This window comes from Kogia breviceps, chromosome 17, assembly GCF_026419965.1.
Source record: "Kogia breviceps isolate mKogBre1 chromosome 17, mKogBre1 haplotype 1, whole genome shotgun sequence".
NCBI lineage: Eukaryota > Metazoa > Chordata > Mammalia > Artiodactyla > Physeteridae > Kogia > Kogia breviceps.
This window is the reverse complement of record NC_081326.1, coordinates 21,468,828-21,493,653: the sequence shown is the minus strand read 5'-3', so window position 1 is coordinate 21,493,653 and position 24,826 is coordinate 21,468,828. Positions and strand designations below refer to the sequence as shown.

Here is a 24,826-nt window from a genome sequence, read left to right as displayed (position 1 = left end):
GTACATCTTTGCATGGGCACATGTTGTCATTTGTTTTGAGTAAATACCTAGTGAAGGAATAGCTAGGTCATATGGTAGAAACATGTGTAACTTTTAAAGAAACTTCCAAACTGTTTTCCCAAGTGGTTGTGCAATTTACATTCCCAGCAACAGTGTATGAGAGTTCAATAATCCCCCACACTATCCAGCACTTGGCAGAGTCAGTTGTTTTTAATTTTGGTCTTTATTTTTTAGTGACAATGAGCTTGCATTTATTAGTCTCACCCACTGGTTAAATAGAATTATCTGAGTCATAAAGTACAAAATTGGGAAGCTACTAATAGATGATGAGATTTAAACATTCACCAACTAAAAAGATATATCAAAGAAGAGTTGAAAATTTCGTAGCAGAGAGGCTTTAAATGATTAGATATACTTTTTAAAATCATCATGTCAACAGTTATCACTAATGGAATTTTTAATCATCTATTGCAATCTGGACTGACTAAAATAAAGTTCCTTATAAACTCATGCCAAACATTTAATTAAATGTACCAAATATAAATGGCATACTTCTTAATCCAGTCCTCTAAGCAAAAATGTCAGAAAAGTCCTTTTACTCTTTATTAATTTTAAAAAACAAGATGTCTAGGAGAACAGAGTATTTTGGCTATTCTAATAGGTGCTGTTATGGATTGAATTGTTTCTCCCTACCAAAGTCCTAAGTACCTCAGAATGTGACCTTATTTGGAAATAAGGTTGTTATAGATGTAATTATTAAGATTAGGTCATATTGAAGTAGGATGGGCCCCTAATCTAGTATGACTTATATCCTTATTAATAGGGGAAATTTTGGCATAGAGGTTCACACAAAGAGAGAACACAATGTGAGGATTTAAGTTATGCTGCCACAGCCAAGGGACCAGTAGAAGCTAGGAGAGAGATCTGGAAGAGAGCCTTCCCTGGTGTGTATGTTTAATTTTTTAAGAAATGCCAAGGGGCTACCTTGGGGCTTCCCTGGTGGCGCAGTGGTTGAGAGTCCACCTGCCCATGCAGGGGACGCGGGTTCATGCCCCGGTCCTGGAGGATCTCGCTGGGCCCGTGAGCCATAGCCGCTGAGCCTGCGAGTCCGGAGCCTGTGCTCCACAACGGGAGAGGCCACAGCAGTGAGTGGCCTGCGTACCCCCCCCCCCAAAAAATTATTTAATCAAATCTGTCAATTTTTTCTTATACCCATGCATTTCATATGTTGTTTTGGATGGTCATCTTTGTCATAATATTATACAATTATTCTCCAATATTTTCTTTTATTTTTACTTTTACATTTATATATTTGAACAGAGGTTGAGGATTATTTATGGTGTTATATATGATTATTTTCTTCCATATGGATAACTAGTTTTTTAAAAAATTTCATTGGAATATAGTTGATTTACAATGTCGTGTTAGTTTCAGGTGAACAGCAAAGTGAATCAGTCATACATATACATATATCCACTCTTATTTTTAAGATTCATTTCCCATGTAAGTCATTACAGAGTATTGCTGTGCTATACACCAGGTTCTTATTAGTTATCTATTTTATATGTAGTAGTGTGTATATGTCAATCCCAATCTCCCAGTTTATCCATCCCCCACCCCATCCCCTGGTAACTATGTTTGTTTTCTACATCTGTGACTCAACTTCTGTTTTTTAAATAAGTTTATTTGTACCCTTTTTTAGATTACACATATAAGCGATATCACATGATATTTGTCTTTCTGTGTCTGACTTACTTCACTCAGTATGACAATCTCTAGGTCCAGCCATGTTGCTGCAAATGGCATTATTTTGTTCTTATGACTGAGTAATATTCCATTGCATATATGTACCACATCTTTATCCATTCCTCTGTTGATGGACATTTAGGTTGCTTCCATGTCTTGGCTATTGTAAATAGTTGGAGAGCCAATTTTTCCAGCACTGTTTGTTGAATAATTTATTTTTCTCCCAATGAATTGACTTGCTACTTTTATCATAAATGAGGTTTTTTCATACACTTGTATTTGTTTCTGGGCTTTTGAATTTGTTCTACTGATGTATTTGTCTATTCCTGTGCTTTTATCATACTATAGCTTCATAGTAAGTTTTGATAATAATATATACACCCAGTCACTATCTTCATTATTGATAATTTCTTAACAGACCTCATACCTTTATTTTTCCATACAAGTATTAGATATATTTCATCTAGTTAAAAAAAAAACTAATGGGATTTTGCTTATAATTGCATTAAATTTATATGTTATTTTGGGAAGAATTATTGTTTTATTTTGCCTTATTTACTCATGTTTTACACTCTATCCTTTGATAAAATATTATGATTTTAAAAAATATAGGTTATTTTGACTTTGTTTACCCTTGGTTATAATTTTTGAGCCATGAATTAAGGTTTTACCCTCTTATTTTTATACTAAATGTCTTGGTCAGTGCTAATTGGTTTGATATTAAAAAAAATCAATTCTTAGGTATATCTGTGACCTCTCCAAGTTCCCCAAGTAAGCCCTAATTTCTTTTAGTTGAGATGTAATTGACATATAACATTGTTTAAATTGAAGGTGTACCTATTAATTTGATACATTTATTTATTGCAATATGATTACTGCTGTAGTGTTACCTTACACTTCTGTCATGTCATATAATTACTATATTTTTTTGTGGTGAGGACAATTTAGATCTAGTCTCTAGTATTTTTTAAGGAGAGTTCCCTCAACTGGGAGGGAAAAGGGGAAATAAACTTGTGATTAAGCTGCCATTTCTTGTACCCTCCCACTCCCCAACTCAAGGAAGGAGACTCTGAAGTCCAGAGAAGGTAAGTGAACTGCCGAGGATCACAAGACTAGTAAGTGGGACTAAGAATTTAAAAATATACTAAATGAATGAAGAAATGTAGTAGACATAGAGGTACTTATTATTGATTCAGGCTTACCAAAATGGAATGCTCTAAGCATCACTGAAAAATGGGTGACTGTCAGAGTCACCTTCAGCTGCACAAGCAATTTGTTCAGGGTTCACATACGGTATACTTTTCAACATTAAAATGACTACCCACGGTGAAAATCCTCAGGGCTCACATATAATGATGTCAACTTAATGAACACGTTTTCCTAATGAAGAATGAGGGCTATCAAGTTGACTTGAACCACTCTGTAGGTGAGTAGCTATTATAGGCTTAAGCGATCAGCATTAAATTTATTAGTGACAATTAGTATGCACAGCTTACTCATCATATTCAATTAGCACCTTAATGTATTTGGATTATATTAAGTGAGAGGATGATCTTTTAGTATAATTAGGAAGTGAAGTGGGAAAAAAATCATCTGAGACTCTCACTAGAAAGACCCTGTTAATTTGCTGAAGCAAAACTTAAATAATTCTCATGAACCTCTGGATATTTGGTTGATTTCCCCAAGAAGAACTAGGACTATCCAATAGAACTGTTGGTAATGATGGAAATATTCTGATGTCCAAGATGGTAGCCACTAGCCACATGTAACTACCGGGTACTTTAAATAAGGCTAGTGTTAAAGAACTAAATTTTAAATTTAATTTAATTTAATTTAGTTAATTTAAATAGCCACATGTAAACAGTATAGACTAAGTTCAAGCCTTTGGAGCTGCCAAATTAAATCACTTCTCATGTGTGAGGAGGAAGATAATTCTTTTTGGATAGTATTTTACACTTGTGTAATGTTTTAAAGTTCATAAAATTTTCACAATGACCCTGTGATTTAAGTATTATTTTAACTTTGCAGTTGATGCAATAAAAAAGATAAACAGCTGCACAAAGTCACCCAATCAATAAATGTATTTTTATTTTCAGTTTTATTATTAATTTCTAGTTTTATTGCATTGTGATCAGATAAGGTTGCCTGTATTCCTTTAATATTTTGGAATTAATTATGATTTTCATTATAGCCTAATATAATGGCCATTTTTTATGATGGTTCTATATAAAAACAAGTTGTAGGTTTTTGTTTTTGTTTTTTTCCAGAATGGTTGTAGTTTTTATTTCAGGGGACAGAACTTGATCTATATAAATAGTACTACTTTATTATGTCATTTGAGTCTTCTTTATTATTTCTTACTTTTTTCCTTCTTGATCTGTCAAAGACTAAGAGAGGTGAGTAAAATTCTACTACATTGTGTTTTTCTTTATAATTCCTATAGTTTTTGCTTTGTGAATATTGATGCTATATCTTTTGGTGCATTGCCAATCTTGACTTTTAAAAAAAATCTTCACTGTGAATATCTACTTTTAACATTATATAGTGACCTTTTGTCTCATTTAATGTTTTATAACATGAATTCAACATGGCCTGATATTCAGGTTACAACCTGTTCTTTTCCTCCCTTCTTTCTTCCTTCTTTTCTCCCTTTTCCCCTCCCTTCCTTCATTCTCCTTCTCCCCTCTCTTTACCTTCCTCCTTTCTCCCTTCCCTTTCCCCTGACTTCCTTCTCTTTCTGTATTTGCCTTGTATACCTTTGTTCATGTTTTTACTTTCTTTCCTTTCTTAAAGATATAAGTTTAGCCCATTTATATTTTTCTGACAGGTATATTTGAATCTTGTTCTTTGAAATTAATTATACTTTATGCTTTTGCTGTTTTCAAAAATCACATTTAGTTCATATTTTTAACTTTACTTCTACTGTATAATTCCTAAATAATGTGGTATTTAAGAAGGTTGCCTTTGTGTTCCAGTGGCTATTTTAGAACTATTAGGTTATATAATTTTCTTAATTATTTAATACATTAGACATTATCTTTTACTTTCTTGCTATAAACAATCATAAAACTAGTGTACTTCTTTTCTTTTATTCTTTCCTCCACCACCTTATTTTAGTTAATTTTTCATTCTTAGTACTCTTCTGTACAATGATAAATATTTATGTTTTTGTTATTTTAGTTGAGGGCTTTAATGACATCTTTTGAATTCCAGCTATTGCAGGTGAATTTCATGGTAATATTTAGAACTTTCAAATATTTAATAGGAGTAAAACCATTTTTTCTCTTAAGGAAAATTAGCTTCACACATAAGATCAATAAAACTGGAACTGTGGTTGAATGGGAGTGGGAAAGGGAGGCATTATGGGAGACCCAGAAACCTGCCCACTCTCCCCAACCCTGATGTTGCCCTTGAGTTACCCCCAAGGAACCCTGGGGCTCAAAAAGATATAGTTATACAACCATCTCTCAGAATGATTCTAGTACGTTGATAAAGCAGGTTTATAAATTACTCTACTAGTACTTACTTCTAAAGGTAGCATCTGAATCTTTGTAAGTGGGATGTTTTATGTTCTTAAATTGCTTTCTAATTTTTATTTTAATATCTTGAGATGCTGGAAAATTGTAAAGAAAGGATTTATATGAGGTCGAATTTATATAATCACTCAAAGCATCAGACAATTGTTTGGAGAATTAAAAATAATTAATATGCATATGCCTTTACAAGCTTTTTGGTTCGGAAAGCTTTTGGAGATTAAAACAAGCAAACAAAACCCCCATGCAGATAGAGATCCTAATTGTCTAACTCAGAATTCTAATCTGGAAACTATATTAATTTGAAACATTTTTCCCCTCCACACCATCCATCCATGGACTCATACATTTATTCACATTATTTCCCCTACTTATTTTATAGTTCTGTTAAAGAATTTTAAATATTTGGCTAATATTTTATTGTAGGTTGAAGTTCTTTCTAATGGTTAATGTTTAGTTAAACCAGAGTAACCTCATGGGACCTAAATACTTGCAATCTAGGTTGATCTAGTTGAAGTGTTGAAATTAGTATCTAATATTTATTGAGAGCTTGCCAAGAGCTAGTCCCTGGGCTAAGTTTTGTGCATATATTAGCTCATTAAATCCTCACAGAAACCTTACAAGATATATCTGCATTTTATTCATAAAGAACTTGAGGTACAAAGAAATTAAGTAATTTAAACAAGGTTAAGTTAGAAGGGCTATTCTTGTGAAATACACAAACTAGCTGATAAGACTTTGACTCCTTTGTCCTGCTCTTTAGATGTAACCCTTCTGTATACACACATGCCATTCCTTTGTTCTCCGTTTGGAACATACTGAGGTCTGCTTTTTAATTAAATGTCCCAACACATTGATTGCAAAACAGTGGCTATGAAGAAGACCGGAAGAATTATTCAGCTATAAGAAATTCTGAGAATTGGGATGTATTTGGGTAGGTGCAGTTGAGAAGTTAGTTCCGTTAGCTTAAAAGAAAACTCATTTCTTATAAAAAGGTGAAAGCATACCTGGCAAGCCTGATAGTATATTTAACATTTGGTCAGCCTATTCCAATTTGAACCTGTTTGCCTATGTTTTCACAGTTTAGTTCCAGACATCTTTGGAAGTGTAACAGCCCAAGTTTGCATTTTCAGGATAGCCATGTTGCCATAAGTCAGGAAGGACACAGAACTTTCATTCATGCGCTCAACCTTTTGTTGGCTTTCAGAATATTCTACAACTTTGCTAATTACAGACATCTGCATGGCACTCAGCCTCTGGCAATTAAACTCAAATTGAGGTAATTTTATAGAACTCTAATGTTAAAAGTCTTTTTCTTGACTAGAATTTATAATATGCTCTAGAGTTGTCACACAAATGCCAGAAATATTTGTGAGGAATTCGGGATGGAAAACTCTTTGCTGGTGACTCCATTTTCATGCTTTAAAAATTTTTTCTAAATATATTCCAAATAAAGACCCAAACCCAGAGAGTCTCTTGAAATTTGTTACTGAGAGTCAGCAAAAGTAATGACTCTCTATACTTCCCAATCCTTAATCTATTTCTTTGATTCTCCAAGTGACACCTTAGGAATGTGGAAGGTTATAATTTAAATGGCAAAATACTTTTTTTATTCCAAATGTATACCAGACTCCACTGCCATTACGAATATAATCTGCAACACATATTTAGCAGTTGGGGACAACTTTGACCAGACTGATATTTTTACTGAGACAGAAAAAAAGAATGTTTTGAACTAGTTTAACTTTATTGCAGGGTGGTGCTGATGAGCTCATTTAACTCAGAATCTACAGAAAATGTAATGACGTCTCCTTTATGACTCTCCATGTTATAAAATATGTTTGAATCAATATTTTATCGATCTTTCAAAATTTTCCTATTTTAGGTTTCAAGGTGCGCATAGCTGCCCGTTGTCTGATAAAGTGACACCACCCTTTTTATATTTCTTCAAAGCTAAAGCCATTATATGTTTTGAGTTTTCTAAAATTTTCTTTAGGAATGAGAATATTCAGAATTCCCAGCATAAAAGACCCATGGAGAGAATGGGGGACCAGGAAAAACATAAGTCTCCAAGGCTTCCCCAAGTTAGTTTGGTTGGTTTTGCTTGGTAATTATGACATTTAAAAAATAGATTACTTTGACTAAGTTTCTTCTTTTAGTCAGAACTGTCAACCCTCAGTTTTTTTTTCTTCCTGAAGCCTTATTTATTTTTTTGGCCTTGCAGAGTGGCTTGTGGGGTTAGTTCCCCAACCTGGACCCTCAGCAGTGAAAGAATGAAGTCCTAACCACTGGACGGCCAGGGAATTCCCCGGAAGGCTTATTTTTAAGACATGTAAAATTTGAGATATCAAGAAGCCAATTGACTGGAAAAGCATGATCAGAGGAGGTGAGAGAGCGAGATGAAGGGCAGGTGACGGTGCTGCTGACTTCACTCTGATCCAGCTGGGAATCCTGATAACCTATAGGACAGAGAGAAGATCTGGGGAGTAACATAACAGCACCCGGACTTACCAGGTAAACTCCCACTATTTTCCATGGATAATTTTGGTATGTGTTTAGTCAGTCATATAGAATATTTTGCCCATGTAACAGCCAATTGGATATCTTTCTCTCTTAAAATGTATCTATGTATGTGTATATGTGTGTCTGCATTTGGGATGAAGGAATGAAATTAAACAAAAAGGAATATTATGGAGTCCCTATGTATATATTTATTTCCCTTTTTTGACCAGATGAGGGCTATTTGGGAAGAAGAGCCTGACCTATCTATTTAAATTTTATATCCAAGTTTCCCAAAACATATTCATTTTCTAATTGGAAGTTTATCCCTTTGACCAACATCTCCCCAGCTACCCCAGCCCCAGCCCCTGGTAACCATCATCCTACTCTCTATTTTTATGAATTCTGCTTTTTCAGATTCCACAAATAGGTGATATCATACAGTATTTGTCTTTCTCTGTCTGACTTATTTCAGACAGCATAACTCTTAGCATAATTCTCTCAAGGTCTATCCATGTTTTTGCAAATGGCAAGATTTCCTTATTTCTCATGGCTGAATAATATTCCACTGTGTGTATATACCACATCTTCTTTGTCCATTTATCCATTGACAGATGCTTAGTTTGTTTCCATATCTCAGTTATTGTGAATATTGTTGCAAAAAACATGGGAATGCAAATATCTTTTTGATATCCTTTGGATATATACCCCGAGGTGGGATTGCTGGATAATACGGCAGTTGTACTTTTAATTTTTTGTGGAAGCTCCATACTGTTTTCCATAGTGGCTTTACTAATTTACATTCCCACCGATGGTGCACAAGGGTTCCCTATTCTCCACATCTTCACCAACACTTGTTATCCTTTATCTTTTTGATGATAGCTATTCTAACAGGAACTACATGGAACTAAAAGGCCTCTGCACAGCAAAAGAAACAATAAACAGAACAAGAAATTAAGTTACAGAATGGGAGAAATGTTTGCAAATCATATCTGATAATGGGTTAATATCCAAAATATATAAAGAACTCATACAACTCACTGACAACCTCTGTCCTACCCCCAAACAATCCAGTTAAAAATGGGGCAAAGGAACTGAACAGATGTTTTTCCAAAGAAGACATACAAATGGCCAGCAGGTACATGAAAATACGCTCAATATCACTAATCATCAGGGAAATGGAAATTAAAACCATAATGAGATATCACCTCACACTTGTTAGAATGGCTAGCATAATTTTTTACTAATGCTCTAAGAGATGACAGACATCTAAAGAAATAGCAACAATGTTTTAAGGATTATGGGTGTATTATCATTTATTGTACAATCAGCATTGTTTATAAATTAAAGGATATCAACAGTTAAAAAGGTAAAATTAATTGAAATGCTCACAACTCCTAAAAATAACACATTTTTATGTGTTCCCATCCAGTACTTGCCCACGTTTTATATTTATTTTTTTACTTAGTATAGTAGCATTTTCTATTTGTATTGTTCTATTATCATTTAATGTTATATCACAAAACTAGCATATTTTCCAGAGTGTTACATAGCCTTTAAAATTATTATTTTTAATAACTACATAAGAGTTCACTGGCTTTTCAAAACCATTCTCTAATTGTTCATCCTTTAGATTGTTTCCAGGTTTTTAGTGAGTCTAAAAAATTTATGAAATAAAAACCTTCATACTTATAGCTCTTTTATGCTTTTAATGTAATTCTTAGGAAAAATTCCCAACAATGGGATCACTGAGTGATCGGATATGAACATTTTTATTTCTCTTGATAGGCATTGCCAAGTGGCTCTCCAAAAGCGTTGTACCAATTTATATTGCCATTAGTGATGAATGAGTTTGACCTTAACTACACTGGCGTTAATTTGCCATTATCTTTATCTACCTCTCTTGTTTTCTTCTGTAATGATAGATAGTAAGAGAGATTTTAGACCATATTTGTCTTTGAAAAGCTCATGTATATCAATGACTTTTGAAGAAAATACAAACAACTCAAAAGAAATATAGCATGGAAGTTTTATCTTTAAATACATAAGTCTACCTTTATATAACAGGTCTTATGTAATTCCCCTTGATGTTGAATGCCTTCTCAAATTGTCTTCTTCAGGAGGAAATTTATAGCTATAACTTAGCTTCCCCCTCCTCCTCCCACTCCTGGGTATGGAGCTGTGCACTTATCCTTTATTATTATTTGCAACTGTTTACCTAATACATGCTTTATTTATTATTTGAAAAAAGGTGGCCAGAATTTGCTTAACTCTCCCTTTATTGAATCTGTACTAAGAGCATTAGTCTCCTGTTTAAAATTCAAGAAATGCTGTCTTGTATAGTGAAGAGTTGACTTTGCATATATGTGATTCCAAGAAGCAATATAATTAACTCATAAATACTCCAAATAAAAATTAAATTATTGATTCTTGGAGACAAAGAATTCAGGTTTAAATAACTGACTAGTCTCTTCAAATTTCCAAGGGACATGAGGTCCTAATGAGGGAATACATTTAACTGTCCTCTTCTATATGGGAAAGTTGACTTCCTTTTTTAACTTGTCACTTTAGGAGGGAATTGTGAGAGAGAAAGGGAGCATGTCTTTAAGCATCCATATCAACCCAAATAAACTGGAAACCATTATTGTTACAGATGTCATAGCTGCATAATCCTAACATCTAACTTGTTGTGGCCATTTATTGTTGTTTAACAAATTACCCCAAAACTCAGTAGCAAAAACCAACCATAGATTCTATGTGTCAGTAATGTGGAGAAGGCACAATGAGACCAGTTTGTCTTTGCTGCATGATGTCTGAGGTCTTAGCTGGAAGATATCGTCCAAATGCTCCTTCACCCACTTGTTTGGTGGTAGGTGCTGGTTTTTGACTGGCTCAGTCCCCAACAGCTATCATCCAAGAAGAGAAGCCTTGTGGATGCATATCCTCTTGTTGACCTAGCCTTGAAGTCATATGACATCACATCCATTGCACTTTATTGATCAGAGCAGGCACAAGCCTCACCTAGACTCAAGAGGATAAGAAACATAAATGACAACTCTTGGTGGAGAAGTGCTAAAGTCAATTTGGAAAAAACCAAAAGGAATGGGGGTGATGTTGTTGCAGTCACTTAGGAAAACACAATCTGCCACATAGGTGATATGAAAAATAGATTTGACATATACTGTTTTTTGCTGAGCCTTTTAAAATCTCAGTTTGGAAAAGGTTTTATATCCAGGAATGGCAAAACAATTCCTATTGCCCCAACCTTCCTACAGATAACAGTTATAAAAGTTAAATAGTTAAAAGTAAAACAAGCAACCATTTCAAGAAGGGAATGACACTGTTGGCCCTTTGCCTGAGTGAGGACTCCTGTTATCACAATGCAGGATGACTGACACTCTGATAGAAATATGTGGTCTTACTGGCTTGAAAAACCAGAGGGTAGGATTTGTATTGACCACAGCAGATAGAGTGGGGATTTCAACCCCCAAAGGAGGAGAGCTGGAGAGCTAAAGACCTACATTCTGCATATGAACCCTTTTCTGATCTCTGGCTCACCTCTGAACTAGGCATGTGTCTGACAAGCAACCCAGCTAAGGCTAAAACACTTAAACAAAGATTTCAGCTTCCACCCTTTAAAGGAAAGACAAATTTGGGAGTCTGAGTCCAATTAAGCTATCTGCTAAAACAGATAAACCAACCAACAAGCCATTATTATTATTTTTATTTTATTTTATTCTATTTTTTTCTGAGAAAAGTAACAGAATCCAGAAAGTCCTTAGGTCTGGGTTTCATACCTTTTGAAATGAAGACACATACCTCTGAAGTTCGGTCGATCTTCTTAGGGCCAAATCTCAGTATACTTCAGGAATCAGGTACAGAGAATGACTCAAGAGGAAATAGAATTGCAAAATTTGCTGATATATATTACCTATAATGTATGTGGAAGTGGATTCTAAGGGAGTTAGACCAAGGAAATAACACTAGAAAAGCTGGGCCAAATGCATTGATATGGGTGCAGTTACTGAACATTCTGGATTTAATGTGCTAGCTCATGGAGTTGGTGGTGACTCTAACAAGTTATTTGGTTGGTTAACCAAACCTTGAAGTCAGTAGTGGCCTATTTTAATGAGGCTGAGATCCAGTGCTTGTGTGACATGGTGTGGAGAAGGAATTAAAAGGCCCAGAATTCAATCCCTTCACTGGGGAAGATACTGATGCATACACTGAGGGGGCCACCTGCATCCTTGAAAAGGTCTGGGGTTACTCTCCTTTGTAGCCAGGTATGACTGTGGCTAACACCACTCTTTATATGAGTTCCCTGATTTTAACAGAGATAAAGGGATGCCAGAGTATCAGAGGCCAAGTGGCCAACTGACAAGGACAAAGTAGGCACATTTACTACAAAGGCCAGTAGAGACATAATAGTAATCCGAACACTTTGGTCCATAGGGACCACTGACTGTAGCTAATTGATCATAGTGTCCTTAGGAATAAAATAGATGGGCAGTCTGCAAGAACACTGCTTGAAACTAAGCATGTTCATAGTCCCAGAGTATCTTGGGTTTATTGAAGGAAAAGGTAACCTTGAAGGGAAGGTCAAATTCACCTGAGGAAGAACCCTGCAGTATTGCCATAAACATATACTGTGAATCTATCTTCAAGCCTGCATAAATTTAGCAGAGTGAAAGGGCACTAGGGAAAAATACCCAGACCTTTGGGAATTATTAAATACTGCTTCTGGATTGTTGCTAATTCCGATGACCCAAAATACCATGGTGGCTGTTGTCAGGTGATATACATGGATGTACCTCACAACCCAGATGTGGCTCACAGAGTACCCAGTTCGTTCATAGGCACACTGTGTTGTTTCACTAGTTTCTCGATGTATAATTGGATTAGAAATACTTGGCATCTGGAAGAATCCCCACACTTGCCTTGGGGCCATGGGCTAAGAGCCATTGTGGTGGGAGGGGCAAATGGAAACTTCTGAATTTTTCTGCTCCTTACCAAGGTAGTAAACCAGTAGCAATGCCACATCCCTAGGGGGATTTTCAGATATTACTGACACTATCAAGACTTAAAAAATGAGAGGTGGTGATATGTATCATAACGTATCATTCCTTAACTTGCCCGCTTGGCCTATGCAGAGGTTGAATGGATTTTGGAGAATGGCTGTGGATCCTTGTAAACCTTATCAGGTGGAGATCTGCAGTATGTAGTATTTTTACTGAAGAAAATTAGCGTATCTCCTGGCACTTGATATGCAGTTATGACCTGGTCAAGACTTTTTTCTCTGTAAGGACCACCAGAAGCTGTTTGCTTTTACCTGGCAGAGGCAACAATATACCATCACCAAGTTGCCTGCCTGTGTCAACCCTCCTGCTCTCTCTGCCACAATAGGGTCTCCAGAGGCCATGATTGCACTGATATTTGACAAAATGTTATAATGATCCACTACATTGAGGACATTATGCTGACTGAATATAATATGCAGAGTAGTGGGTATTTTTCATGGCTGAGTAAGACCTATGTGAAACAGAGGGTGGGAGATAAGCCCCACAAAATTTCAGAAGACTGCCATCTTAGTGAAGTTTTTAGAAACCCAACGGGCAGGAGTGTGTTGTGACATCTCCTCTAAGGTGGAGGACAAGTTTCTGTACCTTGCACTACCTATAAAGAAAAAAGAAAAGGCATATTTGGTAAGCCTCTTTCTTTTTCAATTTAAGGTTTAGATTTACAGAAAACATGAGCAGATAGAACAGAGAATTCCCCAATACTCCCTCCCCCTCCATCCCCACATCGTGTTCTCCTTGTTATTAATGACTTGCATTAGTGTGGTACACTTGCTACAGTTAACGAACCAATCTCGATACATTATTATTAACTAACATCCATCATTTATTCAAATTTCCTTAGTATTAAACTAATGTCCTTTTTCTGTTTCAGGATCAGTATAACACATTACATTTCATTGTTATATCTCCTCAGGCTTCTCTTGATTGTGATAGTTTCTCATATTTTCTTTGTTTCCAATGACTTTGACAATTTTGTCATGTACTGTTTAGATATTTTGCATTGTATTCCTTAATTGGGATTTGTCTGATATTTTTCTCATAATTAGACTGGGGTTATGGATTTTGGAGAGGAAAACTGCAGAGGTAAAATGACATTCTCATCACATCATATCAAGGATCTACACGATCAACATGACTTATTGCTGTTGCTGTTGACCTTGATCACCTGGCTGAGTTATTGTTGTCAGATTTCTCCACTGTAAAGTTCCTCCTTGTTCCTCCTATTTGTTTCCTGCTTGTACTCCTCGAAATGAAGTTGCCATGCACAGCATCCTCCTTGAGGATGAAATATCTACATAAATTATTTGGAATCCTTCTACAGAGGAAATTTGTTTATTCTCTCCCACTGATTCTTTTTTTTTTTTTTTTTTGGCTGCGTTGGGTCTTCATTGCTGTGCGCAGGCTTTCTCTAGTTGCGGCGAGAGGGGGCTACTCTCCATTGCGGTGGCTTCTCTTGTTGCGGAGCACAGGCTCTAGGTGCATGGGCTTCAGTAGTTGTGGGACGTGGACTCAGTAGTTGTAGATCGTGGGCTCTAGAGCACAAGCTCAGTAGTTGTGGCACACGGGTTTAGTTGTTCTGTGGCATGTGAGATCTTCCTGGACCGGGGCTCGAACCCATGTCCCCTGCATTGGCAGGCAGATTCTTAACCACTGCGCCACCAGGGAAGTCCCTCCCCCACTGATTCTTAAATTGATTAATTAAATAATTTCACTGTGGACTTATAGATATTTATTCTGTACTATGGGTTGTAAGCCAATTCTATTTCATTGATCTTGATGCTTAGATTTTTCCATCTTTGGCCCCTGGGAGTTCTTTCATTTGGGTCCTTTGTTCCTTTGACACTCCCTCATCATTGTGCTTTGTTTGAGTACAGTACTTCCTTACATTCTGGCATTACAAGATGCTCCAGGCTTATTTTGTGTTTAATTTTGCTTAAATCATTTTGACAATGTGGCTGCCTAATACCTATTAATATTTTAGTTAAAATATATAGTAGGGCTTCCCTGGTGGCGCAGTGGTTGCGAGTCCGCCTGCCGATGCAGGGGACACGGGTTCGTGCCCCAGTCCGGGAAGATCCTATATGCCACAGAGCGGCTGGGCCCGTGAGCCATGGCCGCTGAGCCTGCGTGTCCGGAGCCTGTGTTCCGCAATGGGAGAGGCCACAACAGTGAGATCCCCGCGTACCGCAAAAAAAAAAAAACCAAAACAAACAAACAAAAAATATATATATAGTAAACAGTACGTGCTAAGTGCTTTGTTGCATGTTGGGTGTAATGCCATCTATTTTTATCTATAAGCAGGTAATGATCATCTTGATTATCACTCACATTTTTAAGCTCCTTTGCTTTTTACAAAGCTCCCCCCCCACCGTACATTAGCTCATTTTTCAACTTCACACAATTTTTCTATGATAGATATGGTAGGAATTAATTATGATAACTATTTCTCAGATGAAGAATCTGATCTAGACTTTTTTTTTTTGGGGGGGGGGGCGGGGTACGCGAGCCTCTCACTGTTGTGGCCTCTCCCGCTGCGGAGCACAGGCTCCGGACGCACAGGCTCAGCGGCCATGGCTCACGGGCCCAGCCGCTCCGCGGCATGTGGGATCTTCCCGGATCGGGGCACGAACCCGCGTCCCCTGCATCGGCAGGCGGACTCTCAACCCCTGCGCCACCAGGGAAGCCCTGATCTAGCCTTTTAATAGATTTTTTTTAAAGGAGAAATGAGACTCTAGTTTATTTTAGTGAGTGCAGCCTCTTCTGAATGCATGCAGCCATTTGTTCAGATTCCCTCAATCAATTTTAGAGTTCTCCTGATTAATGCAACATTGTGAACACAATGAATTTACGTTTTGTTCTCTTACAGATTTATTCTTCATTCCCCTTCTCATTCTGAGCCATGAAAATAATAGAAAGATTTAGTTACATAAAGCCTTGGCTTATTTCAGTTTACTTCAGAAAATGATGATGTAAATTGGAGAAAACTCTATGGAATGTATTATGATTGCTCCCTTTTTAAGCATAAAATTTTCTAAGAAGTGAAATAAAATTCCAGTATCACAAGTAAAATATTTGATGTAAACTAAGAATGTCAATAAACTTGTGAGTTATGGCAGCAAATATGTTTTTTTTTTTTTTTTTTTGTGGTACGCGGGCCTCTCACTGTTGTGGCCTCTCCCGTTGCGGAGCAGAGGCTCTGGACGCGCAGGCTCAGCGGCCATGGCTCACGGCCCCAGCCGCTCCACGGCACGTGGGATCCTCCCGGACCGGGGCACGAACCCGTGTCCCCTGCATTGGCAGGCGGATTCTCAACCACTGCGCCACCAGGGAAGCCCAGCAAATATGTTTTGACAAACACAATTGTGTAGAGACTTTAAAGATTTTAGTACAGTTCTTGTCTTGTAAAATATGAATGCATCACTTTATGGTGAACTTATGATGTTGCAATGATCTCCTTTCAAATGTCTTACGTTAGAAGGAACTTGACTTAATTGTTTGTCTGGTTTTCTTTTGGATATACATCCTATAACTTCATGCATAGCTCATATGTTTTCTTATAGGACTCTGTCTGATGGACTTTGAAATTACTGATCATGATCTTCCTTTTACTCAGAGGCAAACCCTTTCTTTACTCTGCACTGCACTCTAGTGTTTGCTTGTTGGCGTCCAGGGAGACTGCTGAGGTGTGAGTTTTACTACAGTGACCTGTACAATGAATAGCTTCAGAGAAGCGTTAGGGAATATTCTGGGAAGAGTACATAGCTGAACTCTATAAGCTCTAGCTGAGCTGTCCCACTGAGCTATAGATAAAAGATGACCACATTTAGACACTTTAATTGAACTGCTTTTGGCTTTCTCCAGGTTTTATGAGAAAAGGGCCTTACGATACTCAGAAGTAAAAACTATGCTGTCACCATGTTCAGAATGTGGAAACTGAGTTTTATCTCAAGTGGAAATATTTTGAACTACATTTAAGGTTGGTTGGTTTGTCACTTCAAATAGTCTTCTGGAACCACTATCTTTTGGAGACTCCATTCATTTTTCCTGCTAGTTTTTGACCTGATTTAAGGGGAACGGCAATATATGGAAATGTACCCTTCCATTATCACCGCTTATCTTTGGAGCATCATGGATATGTGCTAGGTGGTTCTTCATAGGGACACACTGTTTGGAATAAAGCTGAAACCTTATGCTAGAAACAATTTTCTACTGAAGAATCTGTGACATGTTTGTAGGAGCAAACCTGGACAAACTATAAATGTGATAGGTAAAAAGCAGAGTTGGATTTGCAGGCCAATGAACTGGGTGATTTCTTGACATATGACAAACTCATTTACTGTTTGTCCAGGAAACAATCTGACATTTTCCCAGGGATCTTACGTGCATTTTAAAAGATTTAAGTAATATATGGCCAGGGCATTCAGTGTCAGCAGTTGCAGAAGATTAATCAGTTTTGGCGGTAGCATCTACTCTAGTCAAGGGATTTAATTCCTCAAAATTTATTGATCTCCAACTATGTGCCATACACTTTCCATGAGGATATGAATAATCTGTTTTCAAAGGACCCAGAGTCTTTTCACGAAAAAATATTTAAATAATAATTCAAGGGAGATTATTAGTATAATAGTAATCAAAGTAAATCTATCAGAAGAGTGACTATTTCCAACTAGGAATCAAAATGGCTTCACGGAGGAGAGAAAGTGTTATTTATAAAGTTCCAACTTTACGTAGTCCACATAACAATGGTATGATGCTGGTATGATCCCCATTTTACATGAAAGAAAATGAACCTAGAAAAGTTAAGTACTTGTCAGTATCATAAAATTATGACAGATATTTAAAAGGGAGTTGAGGCTAAATGACGAGTACAGACAGGTGCATTGTACTTTTCTCTCTGCCATGTGTGTTTAAAATTATACATAATTATACATATACACTGTTGGTAAGAATAATTCCCAAACCTCTTTCTCTTTTCAACTAACCATTATCAGGGTCCAAAAATAGAGATGGCAAACGAACCTATAAAATTGTTATTATTATATCCCTTTTACATATGAGAAAATGGGGGCTTAAATTGTGTTAAGTGACTTGCTTGGTATTAAACAAGCAAATGGTGGATCCAGAATCTGTATGTGGGTCTTTTTTAACCTTTGTATTATGGATATATATATTTTCTGCTTTTCTTTCTTAAAAGGTTGTGTTATAAACACTTAACATGAGATCTACCCTCTTAACACATTTTTAAGTGCATAATACAGTATTGTTAACTAGTCTCTAGAACTTTTGTATCTTGCTTAACTGAAATTTTATGCCTGTTGATGATCAATTCCCCACTGCCCCCTCTCTGCAGCCCCTGGTCACCACCATTCCACTTTGGTTCTGGGAATTTGACAATTTTAGAGACCTCACATGAGGGGGATCGTGCATGTCCTTCTGTGACTAGTTTGTTTCAATTAGCACGATGTCCTCCAGTTTCATCCATATTGTTGTATATAGCAGGATTTCCTTCTCCTTTAAGGTTGAATAATATTCCATTGTATGTATATGCCACCTTTTCTTTATCCATTTATCCATAGATAGACCTTTAGGTTATTTCCACATTTTGGCTATTATGAATAATGCTGCAATGAACATGGGAGCGCATATATATCTTTGAGATCTTGATTTTAATTGTTTTGGTTAAATCCCAGAAATGGGATTGCTGGATCATATGGTAGTTCTATTTTTAAATTTTTTTGAGGAAACTTCATACTATTTTCCATAGCAGCTGCATCATTTTACATTCCCACCAGTAGTGTATTGTGGGTAATTTTAAGCACTCATTGGAGAGAGAAAAGTACAGTGCATCTTCATGTACCCATTATTCAGCCCCAGCACTCGTTAGCTCACAGCCACACTTGCATTTAATCCAACTTCCTTTATGTCTCTGCCTACCGAATTGTTTTGAAGTAAATCCCATACATAACTTTTCACGCATAAATATTTGAGTATGTGTCTCTGAAAGAAAAAACTCTTGTTAATGAACCCAGTCATGGTGCCATTTTCATACACAAGAAAACCTAGTCATATCTTACATCATCAAATATCTAGTCAGTATTTTCTCATACATGTTTTATTTAATTTTTGTTTGTTTATAGATATTATGTTGCTGGTTTGTTCGAATTGGGATTCCAACAGCGTGCACCACTGTATTCTGTTGGTACGTTTCATGGGTTTTTTCAGTTCATAGGCTACCTTAACTTATACTTAAAAATTTTTGAAATTGATCTGTTGAAAAAAATTGAGTAATTTGTCTTGTGAACTTTCCTGCTTTCTGGATATCGCTGATTGTACTCTCACTTTTTAAAGAAAACCTGTTCCTCTATTCCCCGTGTATTTCCTGCACTGGTGGTTAGATCAAGAGGCTGGATCCATATTTACGTTACGTTTTTAGCAAGACTACTTCATAAGTGATGTTCTAAACTCCCATCAAGAGAGGCTTAATGTCCAGTTGTCTGCTGCTGCGGCATTAGGTGCCACTGAGGATCATTTCCCAGATCCAGAGTTTACTTTGGGGTTTGCAAAATGGTAATATTCCAATTATGTAATTACATCTTTATATGTTAGTTGGAATACTTCCATAGACAGACTCTTTTCTCATCAACTTTTGAATACCCTGAGGTACAATTTTTACTATAAAAACAAGTAATCTGTATGATTCTTTCCCTTTATTTATCAGTTTTTAGCACAAGGAGTTGGTTTCCTAGCATCCTCCAAAGGTGATCTTTTTTTAAAACATGATCATTGGAATTCCTGGATTTTTAACATATTTTATTGATTTCAACCCATTGATGTTTTTACTCTTATTGGTGCTGAGGATGACTCATCTTTGTGCAGTGAGAGCCACTTCAAGACACTTCATGAGTCCTTTTGACACTATTCCAATAATTTTTGATAACTTCCTTGCTTTCTGGAATGACAAAATACTAAGATTCATCTTGTAAATTTCCTGCCCTTGACTTTTATATCTGTCTCCTTTACATGTTACCTCTCATCACATGTAAGTAATAATTTTATTTAAATATAGCTTAATCTCCCATTGTATGTGCATGTATACACACACACGTATACACACACAGACTCCCTTTTTCTGATAAATGGTAATATAATATATAGTATACATATTGCTTATACTACTTGCTGTCTTCAGTTAACAGTATATCCTGGAGATCACATATTAGAAAGCACTCTTTTTTTTTTTTTAACCAGCTGTACGGTGCTCCATAGTAAGTATCTCAAAGTTAATTCAATTCATCATGTATTAATGGACATTTAGGTTGTTTCTGGTTTTTACCTTTATAAATCATGCAGTAAATATCCACGTGTATACAAATTTTCATGTTTATCTTTTAGATAGATTCCTAGAGAAGGGGAAAACATAAAGACATATGTAAAATCATTAAATAATGCCAAATTGCCCTCCATTGGGTTCATAACATTTTGCATTCTTTTTAGAAACACATATGTGCCTGTTTCCTCTTAGTCTTACCAACTAAATATGTGATCACACTCTTGATTTTTTGTCAGTGTGATAAATAAGATATATCTGTGTAATATTAATTTGTATTTCTCTTATTATGAGCTATTTTTAAAATTATGAGACATATAGAGTCCTAAACATATGAGAAACTGCATTGCCTGTATTGCCTTTTCTGGAAACTATCTACTCACGTCTCTAGCCTGTTTTTTTTTTTTTCTTTAAACATCTTTATTGGAGTATAATTGCTTTACAATGGTGTGTTAGTTTCTGCTTTATAACAAAGTGAATCAATTATACATATACATATACCCCCATATCTCCTCCCTCTTGCGTCTCCCTCCCACCTTCCCTATCCCACCCCTCTAGGTGGTCACAAAGCACCAAGCTGATCTCCCTGTGCTATGCGGCTGCTTTCCACTAGCTATCTATTTTACATTTGGTAGTGTATATATGTCCATGCCACTCTCTCACTTCGTCCCAGCTTACCCTTCCCCCTCTGTGTGTCCTCAAGTCCATTCTCCACGTCTGAGTCTTTATTTCTGTCCTGCCCCTAGGTTCTTCAGAACTATTTTTTTTTTTTTTTTAGATTCCATATATATGTGTTAACGTATGGTATTTGTTTTTCTCTTTCTGACTTACTTCATTCTGTATGACAGACTCTATGTCCATCCACCTCACTACAGATAACTCAATTTCATTTTTTTAATGGCTGAGTAATATCCCATTGTATATATGTGCCACATCTTCTTTATCCATTCATCTGTCAGGCACTTAGGTTGCTTCCATGTCCTGTCTAGCTGGTTTTTAAAATAGCATTGTTGTTGTTTTAATTTTGCTTATGAAGTTGTATTTGTCATGCATTTATTTTTTTGGCACTGCCACCGTGCAGCATGCAGGATCTTAGTTCCTCTACCAGGGGTCGAACCCATGTCCCCCGCAGTGGAAGTGTGGAGTCCTAACCAATGGACCACCAGGGAAGTCCCTGCCATGCACGTTTAATCCTTATGTAGTCAAATTTATTAATGATTTTCCCTACTGCTTCAATATTTTGAGTGGGAAGAGAATTTTCCTTGCCTCTCGGTTATAAAGAAATTCAGAAATGTTGGTACTTGTGTAATTTCATTTTTTATATTTTAATTTCTAATTCCTTTAGAATTTTCACCGATTTCTGGTGTCAGAAATGAATTCAATTTCTATTATTTTCATGTACTTATCCAGTTATCCCAGCACCATTTATTAAAGTGCCCATATTTCCCACTTGATTTGTGACTTCACTTTTGTTGAATACTACCAGCAATTACATATGTTTCTGGATTCTCTATTCTTTCTTATTGACCTGCCTGGCTACTCATATGCCAACACTACACTGTGTTGATTATAGAGACCTTAGGATATGCTTATATATCTAATTGGGCCAGCAATCCCCTTGCCTCACTGTTGCTCTTCTTTTTCAAGTGAATGTAGGTCTCTGAACACCAAATTCAATTCAATGTCTTTTCACTAGACTCTACTTCCTTCAGTAAGATGTCACAAAAACCGAATGTTTAGACTCTTTGAAATAGGAAAATAGGAAAGTAAACCTGGGAAATAATTTGATGGCGAAAATGGGTCAAGAATAATTTTTTTTTTTTTTGGTATTTGTTTTAATTAAAAGACTAAGAAGAAGTCTACTGAGTCCACTTAGCTTTTTTTGTCTTCAATAGATCCCCTCAGAGAAGTGATGTATTATCCTGATTTAGCAATCAAAATTTCCATTGTGTGAATCCCTTGATTAGGTCTGATTGTGTTTGAAAACACTAGAAGAATTAAGATTTATTAGTGATAACACCCTTCTAACACCTGGCAGCAAAGCCCTGGATATCTGTGTAAGATCCAAAGCATGGTGACGTGGTTGCTATGTTGGAATATATTGGAGAATGTGTGTGTGTGTGTGTGTGTGTGTGTGTGTGTACACATTCTTCACCACTATTCACTAGAATACAGTGAGGTTTAACGTTCATGTTGTCAGTCTCAAAAATTCAAAGATATTTCTTAACATGGTAATCTGAGGGGAGAAAACAATAATTATAATGTGTGGAGATCCTAAAGTCTGACAGTTGTAGCTGCAAAGAATTTTACTAAGGAACTATTTGAGCAAAATGTTGGGTTTTCAGGTTGAGCATTATTGTCATAAGTGATCCTGTTTTTAAAAGCTTGATTGTGGGCGGTGGGCGACCGTCGGGCTCAGTCAGAGGATGGCCGTGGCCGCGGTGGGTGAATCCCTGGGCCAGTCCCCTGGCCCTGCTGTCTGGGCTGCGTTGCAGGCACTGCAGTGGTGAGGGGACTCACAGCGCTGCCAGGCCGTGCTCTTCTTCCTCAACAACATCTCCCTGGACGGGCGGCCCTTGAGTTTCTGGAAGACACGGTGGGATGTGCCTCCCTTCAAAGAACCAAACATACATCTGGATCCCCAAGACACAAAAGCCTGAAGAAGACTCACTTCATCAATAATATGAGACAGTACGACACCCGGAACAGCAGGATCGTGTTCATCTGAGCCAAGCGGTCCCTGTGTGCGGCCTTCTCTGTCTTGCTCTGTGGAGAAGACCTGCGTGTCAGTGACCTGAGGGTGGACAGCCAGAAGCAGAGGCATATGTCTGGCGACGTTTCCATGTCTTCTGAGATGGTCTTCCAGTTGGAAGGCATTGAGCTGGGGGCGGATGGAAGGGTTGTGTCTTACCGAGATCCTGTACCCCACCAACACCCTGGTCATGCTCAAACAGGCCCACTGCCTCAGCCCTGACCCAGAATCCCCCATGCTCTGCTGGGGTCCAGATGCAAACCTGTCTTGCCCAGGGTGACACCAGCTGGCTTGGAACTAGGGGCCAATGCGGGGGATGCCCTGGAGTACAATCCCAACCTCCTGGCTGACCCTCAGTGACCCTGCAGCAAGCACAAGCACGTCCTCATCTTCGCATCCTACATGACCACTGTGATAGAGTATGTGAAGCCCTCCCACCTAAAGAAGGACATGAAGGAGACCTTCTGGGAGAAGTTCCCCCACATCAAGCTGATGCTGAGCAAAATTAAAGTTTAAAATAAGAGATGCGGAACTTGTCCCAGGAGTGTGTTTTGGAGCCTTTGACAGTGCCCATGGCCTATGTGTACTTTGAGAAGCTGGTCCTGCAGGGCAAACACAACAAGCAGAACTGCAAGCTGCTGAAGAAACAACAGATGAAGGAGCAAGGTAAAAGCCCACCAGACCAATCAAATGAAGAGGAAATAGGCAGTCTACCTGAAAAAGAATGATAGAAAAGATGATCCAAAATAATCTTGGAAATAGAATGGAGAAAATACAAGAAACATTTAAAAAGGACCTAGAAGGACTAAAAAGCAAACAAACAATGATGAACAGCACAATAAATGAAATAAAAATACTCTAGAAGGAATTAATAACAGAATAACTGAGGCAGAAGAAAACGTAAGTGACCTGGAAGATAAATAGTGGAAATAATTACTGCAGAGCAGAATAAAGAAAAAAGAATGAAAAGAATTGAGGACAGTCTCAGAGACCTCTGGGACAACATTAAATGCACCAACATTCAAATTATAGGGGTCTCAGAAGAAGAAGAGAAAAATAAAGAGAAGGAGAAAATATTTGAAGAGATTATAGTTGAAAACTTCCCGAATATGGGAAAGGAAATAGTTAATCAACTTCAGGAAGCACAGAGAGTCCCATACAGGATAAATCCAAGGAGAAACACGTCAAGACACATATTAATCAAACTATCAAAAATTAAATACAAAGAAAAAATATTAAAAGCCACAAGGGAAAAACAACAAATAACACAAAAAGGAATCCCCATAAGATTAACAGCTGATCTTACAGCAGAAATTCTACAAGCCAGAAGGGAGTGGCAGAACATATTTAAAGTGATGAAGGGGAAAAACATAAAACCAAGATTACTCTACCCAGCAAGGATCTCATTCAGATTTGATGGAGAAATTAAAACCTTTACAGACAAACAAAAGCTAAGACAGTTCAGCTCCACCAAACCAGCTTTACAACAAGTGCTAAAGGAACTTCTCTAAGCAGGAAACACAAGAGAAGGAAAAGACCTACAATAACAAACCCCAAACAATTAAGAAAATGGTAAAAGGAACATACATATCGATAAATAACTTAAATGCAAATGGATTAAATGCTCCAACCAAACACATAGACTGGCTGAATGGATACAAAAACAAGACCTGTATATATGATGTCTACAGGAGACCCACTTCAGACCTAGGGACACATACAGACTGAAAGTGAGGGGATAGAAAAAGATATTCCATGCAAATGGAAATCAGAAGAAAGCTGGAGTAGCAATTCTCATATCAGACAATATAGACTTTAAAATAAAGACTATTATAAGAGACCGAGAAGGACACTGCATAATGATCAAGGGATCAATCCAAGAAGAAGATAT

At 37.1% G+C, this 24,826-nt stretch overlaps 1 pseudogene; it reads left to right on the top strand.

Moving 5' to 3' along the window:
• The first annotated feature begins 12,949 nt into the window (after nt 1-12,949).
• LOC131743772 (CDK5 and ABL1 enzyme substrate 2-like) overlaps nt 12,950-24,826 on the top strand; it is a 32,202-nt pseudogene continuing 20,325 nt past the window's right edge.